Source organism: Sycon ciliatum, chromosome 12 (assembly GCF_964019385.1).
Source record: "Sycon ciliatum chromosome 12, ocSycCili1.1, whole genome shotgun sequence".
NCBI classification, from domain to species: Eukaryota; Metazoa; Porifera; class Calcarea; order Leucosolenida; family Sycettidae; genus Sycon; species Sycon ciliatum.
The window spans coordinates 12687200-12697425 of record NC_088654.1 but is presented as its reverse complement, the minus strand read 5'-3'; the positions used below and the strand labels follow the sequence as shown (position 1 = coordinate 12697425).

At 45.8% G+C, this 10226-nt stretch overlaps 1 protein-coding gene across 2 annotated transcripts in view; it reads left to right on the top strand.

Annotated features, from left to right (window-relative positions):
* Positions 1-5502: 5502 nt before the first annotated feature.
* Positions 5503-10226, top strand: part of LOC135828284 (scavenger receptor cysteine-rich type 1 protein M130-like) — a 20299-nt gene continuing 15575 nt past the window's right edge. Inside the window, exon 1 of one of the 2 annotated variants that reach the window (XM_065340734.1) lies at positions 5503-5987. The gene's annotated coding sequence lies outside the window, so the exon portion shown is untranslated. The remainder of the gene's footprint in view (positions 5988-10226) is intronic. The other variant, XM_065340735.1, reaches the window with a different exon arrangement.

Below are 10226 nucleotides of genomic sequence, written 5' to 3'. Positions count from 1 at the left end.
ACAATCTTCCTCAGCCTACTCAAGCTCAACTGATGAGGGGTGAATTCCCCGAAACACTGTGTATTGAGCAGGGAGTGGTGCTTTCTTGCAGGTTTGCCGAGTCGAAGGTTCGATGGACTTCTCGTGTGCTCTGGATGGCAGTCGTGAGTCAGTCAAGACAAGTGTCAAGTAAAGTCGGCGGAATAGCGCGAGCTCCGGTGTGGGGAGCAAACCCTTTCTTACAAATTATCGCCGAAGTCGCAACCACTACTTCGTACTGTTGTGCCCAGCGCGGGCTTGCGACTAGTTGGTTTGGAGGTGACAGCGTTGCGAATGACCGAGGGTCCTCGACGTCTGTCTCACCGTCCAGGAGCGACACTGACTCACGCTGCTATCTGGTGTTCACGAGGTGTTTGTCGCGCTGAAAACGGAGCGTCTCTCTAAGTTTGTATCCCTGGTGATGTTTGTGCCTGGAGAGCACTATATAAGTGGTGCTCTTCAGGCACAATATTCCTCAGCCTACTCAAGCTCAACTGATGAGGGGTGAATTCCCCGAAACACTGTGTATTGAGCAGGGAGTGGTGCTTTCTTGCAGGTTTGCCGAGTCGAAGGTTCGATGGACTTCTCGTGTGCTCTGGATGGCAGTCGTGAGTCAGTCAAGACAAGTGTCAAGTAAAGTCGGCGGAATAGCGCGAGCTCCGGTGTGGGGAGCAAACCCTTTCTTACAAATTATCGCCGAAGTCGCAACCACTACTTCGTACTGTTGTGCCCAGCGCGGGCTTGCGACTAGTTGGTTTGGAGGTGACAGCGTTGCGAATGACCGAGGGTCCTCGACGTCTGTCTCACCGTCCAGGAGCGACACTGACTCACGCTGCTATCTGGTGTTCACGAGGTGTTTGTCGCGCTGAAAACGGAGCGTCTCTGTAATTTTGTATCCCTGGTGATGTTTGTGCCTGGAGAGCACTATATAAGTGGTGCTCTTCAGGCACAATCTTCCTCAGCCTACGCAAGCTCAACTGATGAGGTTGAATTCCCCGAAACACTGTGTATTGAGCAGGGAGTGGTGCTTTCTTGCAGGTTTGCCGAGTCGAAGGTTCGATGGACTTCTCGTGTGCTCTGGATGGCAGTCGTGAGTCAGTCAAGTGTCAAGTAAAGTCGGCGGAATAGCGCGAGCTCCGGTGTGGGGAGCAAACCCTTTCTTACAAATTATCGCCGAAGTCGCAACCACTACTTCGTACTGTTGTGCCCAGCGCGGGCTTGCGACTAGTTGGTTTGGAGGTGACAGCGTTGCGAATGACCGAGGGTCCTCGACGTCTGTCTCACCGTCCAGGAGCGACACTGACTCACGCTGCTATCTGGTGTTCACGAGGTGTTTGTCGCGCTGAAAACGGAGCGTCTCTGTAAGTTTGTATCCCTGGTGATGTTTGTGCCTGGAGAGCACTATATAAGTGGTGCTCTTCAGGCACAATCTTCCTCAGCCTACGCAAGCTCAACTGATGAGGGGTGAATTCCCCGAAACACTGTGTATTGAGCAGGGAGTGGTGCTTTCTTGCAGGTTTGCCGAGTCGAAGGTTCGATGGACTTCTCGTGTGCTCTGGATGGCAGTCGTGAGTCAGTCAAGTGTCAAGTAAAGTCGGCGGAATAGCGCGAGCTCCGGTGTGGGGAGCAAACCCTTTCTTACAAATTATCGCCGAAGTCGCAACCACTACTTAATAATAATAATGATAATAATAATGTCTCTTTCCCTCAAACCAGTTAATAATAATAATAATAATAATAATAATAATTTGATAACCGCAATCAATAGAACTAGCTGAACCGACATTGTTGTACTTTATTCATGCAATGTAAAAACGGTGGAGACAGCAATAAACTTCACACCATTGGAATTGACTGCAGACGTGCAGAAAGAGCTCCTTTGCCGTGGCACTGATTTTGGCGTTCCCCCTACATCAAATAAAAAAGAAGTTATCATGACCGAGCTTGAATTGTTTTATCGAAAGTTATTAAGTTTTACGCCAACATTAGAGGCCCAACAATCAATATGCGCAGCAAAGATCCGAGCTGAGGCTGAGGAGCATGCGGACAAACTTCCAGATAAGCGATCATTTTCCTTAGGCCAGGAACACATGAAAGCCCTTAAGTTCCGCCTCGCAAATTTCACACCTATCAAATGAACTGACCAAGTACTATACTGCACTTTGCCTGAGCACCCATTATTATTAATAACACAATCCCTTGGCCTGGTGTTGGCGATGCCACTCTGCTCACGCCTGCCCATCACCAAACGACTCCCTACTTGTAGCGATCTCACTGGCCCATTGCCCGCCACCCTCCTGGCACCTCCACCCATCTGCTGTACACTGCCTCCCCATCGCCTCTTTCCGCGCTTTCATGCTCACACTTGCCTGTTGCCCGCCACCCTCCTAGCACTTCCACTGTCGCGCCTTGGCCCACGCCAGCTTTCTCCCCATACCTCACACCAGATTTAGCGCTAAATTGGGTTATGCTGGTGGCCCTATGTGTTTATAAGCATACTGTTGGGTAGACCCGAGTATCAGTTGTCTGATGATTGCCTAGCGGCATGAAACTCAGAGTTACAACCAACCTGAACGTCCTCCGCTGAGTCTGCTATGTAGGGGTTATATATTATACATGTACATGTATCATTATTGATAAGAATTATTGCCACACTCTGAACGTATTTTTTCATTCATTTATCAGCGTTTTGTACAAGCCTAATTTGCTTACAGAAAGATAGTATAAATAGGCTGAAATCTTTCAGGTAGCGGGTCGTGTTTGGTGTGGCCAAGCTTGCCCGATAGTGTTCTAGGTGAAATCATGTACGGCTGTTATGTGTTATCACTTTGTTTTTCTTTCTTTCTCTTTTTTTCATTTTTTCATTTGCAAGTTAATTGTGAGTTGTCAGTATGATGCAAGCCAGATATGGATTGATCGAAGCAGGATTGATTTGACATCACTGTCGATCAGAGTCATACTGTAGCCCAGCTGGTTAAAGCATTGCTCGCGAATAGCCAGGTCCCTGGTTCGAGTCCTGGTGGTGTGACTGATGATTTTTTTATATCTGGCTTGCAAGTGTTGAGTTTCGGAGAGAGAAGAGCAGTACGAGGCACGTGGCCTCTAATTTCCACATGTTGTGTATATGCATATACACATGCATAAACACATGCATAGAACATATCAGAAAAGCACCACAATCTGACAATTGTTCTGCCGGCATAATCAGCCAAGGTCTATCTACTTATACCTCATTCGTTCCTACTCGGAGGGAGTTGTAGTTGCTCGTGACAGTGCTCAATACAACAATACCTCCTCATTCATTCCTTTTACTGCGAGGATACAACACGGAAAACGTGGCCCCGGTGCATATTATCTGTTTTCTTGTTGCGTGTGTGTCTCGTAGGTATGTCATCTGCAAGCGGAGAGATTCGGCTGGTGTTCCCCGCATTGTCGTAATGAACGAGACGATCAAAAATGACTGTGCTGCAATGGAGCAGTTTTAATCCCTTTTTAGCGATATTGACTCGCTTGACTTTTTTATTAGGCTGTCAGAGTATTAGCGAAGCGGGCATTGAAACGTTCTCTGTCATTTTCCTATAAGAGTTTGCAGCCCTAACCCAATCAACTGGACCGTGTTAATATTAATATATCCTGCTACAACCGCTGAACCAGCACTGTATGGCGTGAATTAATGGACAGTGCAATTTTTTTGCACCTACATTATACATGTACATGTACATGTTCACTGTACAATACAAAATATGCTACGTGCACATCCCTACAAAAATAATGGAGATAATGAAAGGGACACCGACAAAATAATACAAACACAACAAGGGAGTATAGTAGGTGTTACAAGAGCTGTGCTGGTCAGGCCCAGCGCTCTTCTCCGACCATTCCGGTCTCGGAATCAACATGAACCGTGCGGGCCAAGCTATGAAAAATGCAACAGAAAATGGGCAAGACAGTATGTTGACGTGTTGTCTTTCGCTGAAAGTCTTAAAAAACCTCTCTATAGTTAGTACAACAAACTAACTGTCCTCCTCCAAGTGCTCTGAAGCCGACCATTGCTACCCTCTGTAGCCATACATGTAACTCACACCTATATAATATAAAATAAGTATAATTTCAAACAACGAATAGGTCACGGGTAAACATATTTTCCTTCTGAAAGCTGTTTCGCCTATCAAAAGCTCGTCGGAGAGGGTGATACTGATGTTGTAATTGACATGGCATGATTATAATCATTATGGTGTAGTGTGGGCGCAACGAACTACGTAAGGTGTAACACTGAGAAGTTACAAGATACAGTAAACCTGTAATGAAAGACCACCGTGAGTAGCGACCACCGTGAGTAGCGACCAGCCTGGTACTACCGAGCACTTCGCCAGACACGGACGGTCTCACATTCAATATAATTGATAGTCATAATTGTATTGTACTAGTAGATCTACTACCAGGGACTCGTATAGAGGGTCTATACGACTCCCTGCTACTACTAAGTACTAGCAGTAGTTTCCTTCACGCATGAGCTAGCTAGGCCATAGGGGAAAGCGCTGGTCTCGTGCAGCAGTGCAGAGTAAGCTAACCAAACACAACTGCGCACGACGGAAGCCACCTTCTGTCACACACGGCGCGTGATATAAAAATAAAGTCTGAGGAACAAATAAAAGGCCGTTTACTGCTCGCGTCCACCCGTGACGGGCTACTACAACTACGGTGCTGGGAACTGAAATCCGACCCCCTGAGCGGTGCGTTCACATTCTAGCTGTCTCTATCTTCGTAGTTTTACCATCCCGTGTTGGGTCTTTGCGATGTGAATGCACCGCTCAAGGGTCGGATTTCGTAGTACATGATTGCATTGTTGTCATGATTGTACTACTAGTAAACAAAACAGTGTTCTGTGGCCAAAGTCCAGCAGGCCAGCTACACACATACTTTTAATGAACACCTCACTCACGTGTGCTAGAACCAGGAGCGCCCAAGCTGAAACGTTCAAGAAGTGGTAAGTCGAACAACCACCATGAAGATCCTTGCAGCTCAGATCATCATGCACGCAGCTAGAAGTCACTTTCGATTTTTCTTTATAGTACTGTACGTTTTACATAGAAGAAGGATGCCAATTCAGCTTGGCTTCCGTTCAAGGTTACATTGATGGTAACGATGGTAAACGGTCATTCATTCTGACTCATCTGAGTGCTTGAGGCATCAAATAATTCGTAGGATGCATTAGTAGATCATGAAAGACAGTCTGAAACAAGTGCGAGCAAGGCGATCTTTTTGGACAGGTTCCATTCAACACAGAGTATGATAGCTGCTCTAAAAAACGCCAACGCGTGTGATTTCGAGCTGTCAGTTGCATCGGGTCTGCAAGCTGATTCAGCTCAGAACAGAGGGACTGATATCACAGCACAACTATCTGCTCCTACCGACTACACTACAGTACAGCGGCTGTCAGAGGCCATCGGCGTGAACCAGTCAAGCGATGACTTGTAATTGTGCCAGCTCAGCCCAGCGATGTTCTGAATAGCCGCAGAGAGTGTCAAATCAAGACGTGACCGGGCTCATATTATCATGTGAAGACCAGTCTGCTGCAAAGCAGAAAGTAACTCGCAGCGTTCGAATCTGATCTCAGTATCACCCCGCTGTTCTCCGATCAGCTTCATCTTCTTTTGATTTGATCAAACTTTCGCTGCAAGTAACCGGCTCGAGAATTATTTCAGAAGGGCTGGTGAAAGCGTGGACGTAGGCTGAACCGGCCATTCAAAGAAGTCCTGGGCCTAAAACGATTCCCAGTTTGTGGGACTGGAAAGGTGACGCTCAGGCCATCGACGTTATCAGGCACGCGCGGCCCACGAGTAGGCGCCTGCGCTGGCTCCCCATAATCGTGGACGCGTAACTGTTACTTTGAACAGTGACTGGCGCTTTGTGCAGCGAATTCGCCACTTCACAACGAAGAGCGGCACTTGAGAAGTCATTCCGCTCAGGTAAGAACCGAGTCTACATGACTGTATCGTGTGTATAGGAGAGGGGTTTTCTGAAGCATACTTGCGACATGAATATTCAAAATGACTGTGAGCCAGATTTTGGTAGAAACGGGCTGCGAAAAATACCCTATGACTGGCACTTGCAGAACGAGTGCATGCATGCATGCATGCTTGCTGTGTATGCTGTCCTGCGCCCCGTGGAATGGGGTAGCTCACGCGACACCAACAATGGCATACTTGCAGATTACTTGCAGATTCTGCAATGTGTGCATAATGACATGACCATTGACATGTAACACGTAGCTTTTGACCACTGCATTATCACGACTTGTGTGGCTGATAACGTTAGAAGGTGTGCTCTGTATGGGGGGTGTGCGCATGCACATAATACATAATACAATGACGTACATGTATAGGGGTGGATGACATGTAACAGGGGGACCAAGTAAGTAATAATATTAGTACCAAGTAAGTAATAATATTAGTACCAAGTAAGTAATAATATTAGTTACTGTACAAGCAGAAATATTCGTCTGGAATTTAATTTCGTCTTTTTCGTCCAAGGAGCTTTTGGACTAAATTTAATGCCGGACTAATGTCGATTTGTCCAGCTTTTCAATACACTCTTATGATCCATGGACGAAATTTACAACCGGACGAACTCCTTTTATTTGGGGTTGGGCGAATTAATTGACCGACGAAATGTCCTGCCTGTACAATACTCGCATTGCCTTTGACCACAGTTACTGGACATCAAGATAACGTTCTGGCTAGATGGACGTGAATGAGCTGCACTGCATGATTGTACACATTATATAATCCAATAGGGCATGAAAGTGATGACGTCAAAAACGGCCAGGGAGTAGTAAATTGACATCAGATTTCTATTTTGGATCCACTAAGGTGTGACTTTGCTTTTGCCTCAGTGTATGGGTGCATAGCAACCCACGCATGTCGTATGCAGGTGTGACTTTTCGTCCGCCATCAATTCTGACCCCACCCCCATTAGCCAACCCAGTCAATTTCACTGGCTATTAGGGTCCGGCGGATTCTGCCGGCAGAAAAATTGACAGAATTCGGTACTTTTCTGGTAAGTTTCATGCATGTTTAGTATGTGGATAAAGAAATGGAGCAGAATTCGAGGAATTGCCCGCCATAAGGTTTGTATGTTTCTGCCAATTTCACTGCTTTTCGAGCAGAATCTGCCACCTTTTCGAGCAGAATCCGCCGGTCCCTACTGGCTATATCACCTTGCTGTGCGTAAGACCGCTTGAAATGTGCTTGGATCCATACAAAACTGGATCCAAGTAGATCCAGTTTTTGAATTTTTGAAATTGCTGCTATGCTGTGACGTACATGTAGTACTTTCAAGCCATATACTAGTACAATACTAGTATTAGATAAAAAAGGATTTGAAATTTTTTTGGTTTGGGTTTGAAAATCTTTATTTTACATGTGCATTTTCTGATTTCTTCTCTAGTGTATGGTGTATTGCACTTTAATCCATTGTGTTAATTTGCCCGTAATAGAGGCCTATAAAAAAAAGTATTAGATAAACCTTGTTATACACGTAGCTGTCAAGCTAACAACATGATTGTAGATGTGCAGTGTAGCTCAGACATCAAGACAAGCACAGTAACTTAACGTTGGTAAGGTGGAATGGTGCGTACAAGAAGCAACAAACTGCCATGCAGGCAGAAAACGGCTAATTTTGGCAGGTACATTTTTTAGCATTTTCTGAATCTGGACGAATTTCACGATAAATTGAAATATTTTAGCGATCAGGGTTTCAGAGTTTAAAAAAATGACCAGTACTTTACTGCACATGCAAAGTTTTGATTTATGCGGCAAAACGTTAGCAAAAACACTCCCTTCGCTAAAATCACTCAAATACTACCGACGCTGAAGTTAGCCGTTATACAGTAGGTGAATTGCCAAGCTCCGTTGAAACCTAGTCCATTGATCTGAGTTTCCCGGATATCCTTAAACGCAAACACCCTCAGGGATCAAGGAGAGCTTGTGGACGTTCTGGAAAGTAGAACCAACTGTTGATCAGTCCCACACAGAAAACGGGACATGCTTCCTCTTTGACACTTTTCAACGATGATCCCCGATGGTAGGGTGCTATGTATGTGCGTGGTTCTTTTCAATTCATAGGTTTTCAATGTCTTCCTCACAGGTGTAGTTTTCTCGCTTCCAAGAATTGGGGAACTGATGTTAACCCTTTGTGACCCAGTGGCCCTAAAAAAAGTATCTCTGGTGTTCCTTTAAACTTCAATTAGAAAAGTCGGGTGTTCTTTCACCGATTTTCATAAACAAAGCATCTACGTTTCGAGAGGAACCTTGGCTATCGCGTCGAAGTTATCCGAAGTCTCTAGGAGGTACGATACCGCCATGGTGAGACTCGAAGTCGGAGGAAAACTGAAAATTCACGACGATCAAAAATTTCAAGCTGCACTTGGCGGGGGATTTCCCCAGAATGCAAGGTCATACTCAAGCATGCTGCATACCAAAACTTTGCGCTTGAAGCGAGCTTTCGGCTGTACAGTAAAACCTGTAACTACCGACCACCCTTGGTGCCAGCAAAAGTGGTCTTTAGTGGCAGGTGGTCTTTAGTTAGAGGTTTGCACCGCGCGACCATAATACCATGGATCCCATTATATGATATGTACGACTCGTATGTCAAAATGCAGCTAATACAATTTTGGAGGAGTTGCACAATGCCATTCTTATTTCAGATCAAACAACATTTAGAGACGGAAACAGGGAGAAGATTAATTTTTTTGCAGATATCAAATTCAGTTGCTACTTCTGAAGCGCCAGGAGTCGAACGTTCGCTGTGGAAGTTTCATTTTGCACTAGGCTTCAAATTTGTTCATGCGATCAATCGTACCAACTGTCCTTGTTGTGACTTTTTAATCTCTTGAACGCGATCCTTCTGCATCAGGACCTTGCAGCGCTGCTTTGTTTCTGGACTCCTTGGTGCCATCCTCGATTCGTCTATATGACTGGGGTGACAGAGCCGCTCAGTCATCGTTTCTCCTCTGAGTAGTAATATCGATCAGACAGCGCTCTCGATGCGCTCTCGGTGCGCTCTCCAAGACGTTTCCCATCATGTTCGTTCTTGACAGCACTTGAAATTTGGACAGGTGTAGTGCAGTCCACACCGACTCCACAGTCAAAATGACCTGCGCTCATTTGTTCAGCTGTAGTCTCGAAAGTATCCTTTCAGGACCATGGAAAATCAGCAAAGTTTCATGAAGGAGCTTCAAGCAATTGATTTCCTACATCGCGGTCGCTAGTTACGGGTCAAACATCCTCTTCGGGACAAAGAAAAAGGCGGTCGCTGGTCGCGTTCAGCAGGTAGTCGCTTGTCACAGAGCGTTTTTTGAATGTGAGACTGTCCGTGCCTGGCGAAGTGGTCGTTAGTACCAGACTGGTCGTTAGTCACGGTAGTCGTTAGTACCAAGCTGGTCGCTAGTCACGGAAATCTTTAATTAATAAAAATGTCATGTTTTACTGTAGTTTGTTTAAGGCCGATGTGATGAAGGAGAACGGAATGGCCACTGTTTCAACTTTGCTGGAGCTGTTCGCGCACGGCTGCTATTTTGAGCGGCATTCTAGGCCATGCAGAGCAGAGGCCATGCAGGTAGCTGGCTTGAGTGTGGTATTAGTCGCTTCGTCTTGCAAATACCTTTCCAGCTGTGGCTAGTTTGTAAAAATTGGTGAATCTTTGGTAGAGATACAAGCGAAAGTGCATGTTATTTGAGGGTGAGTAAATTGTCGTACATTCAGTGGGGTCTCAAAGGGTTAACCCTTTGAGACCCCACTGAAAGTACGACAATTTACGTACCTTCAAATAACATGCACTTTCACTCGTATCTCTGTGAAACATTCACCGATTTTTACAAACTAACCACCGTTGGAAAGGTATTTCCAAGACGAAGAGACTAGTACCACACGCAAGCCAACTGCCCGCACAGCCTCTGCTCTGCGTGGCCTATAATGCCGCCCAAAACAGCAGCCGTGCGTGAACAGCTTCAGCAAAGTTCAAACAGCCGCCATTCCACTCTCCTTCATCGCATCGGCGTCAAGCAAACTACAGCGGAAAGCTCGTTTCAAGCGCAAAATGTTGGTTTGCAGCATGCTTGAGTATGACGTACCATTCCGGGGAAATCTCCTGCCAAGTGCAGGGTGAAAATTTGAATTTTCCGATCTGAGTGCATTTTTCAGTTGGTC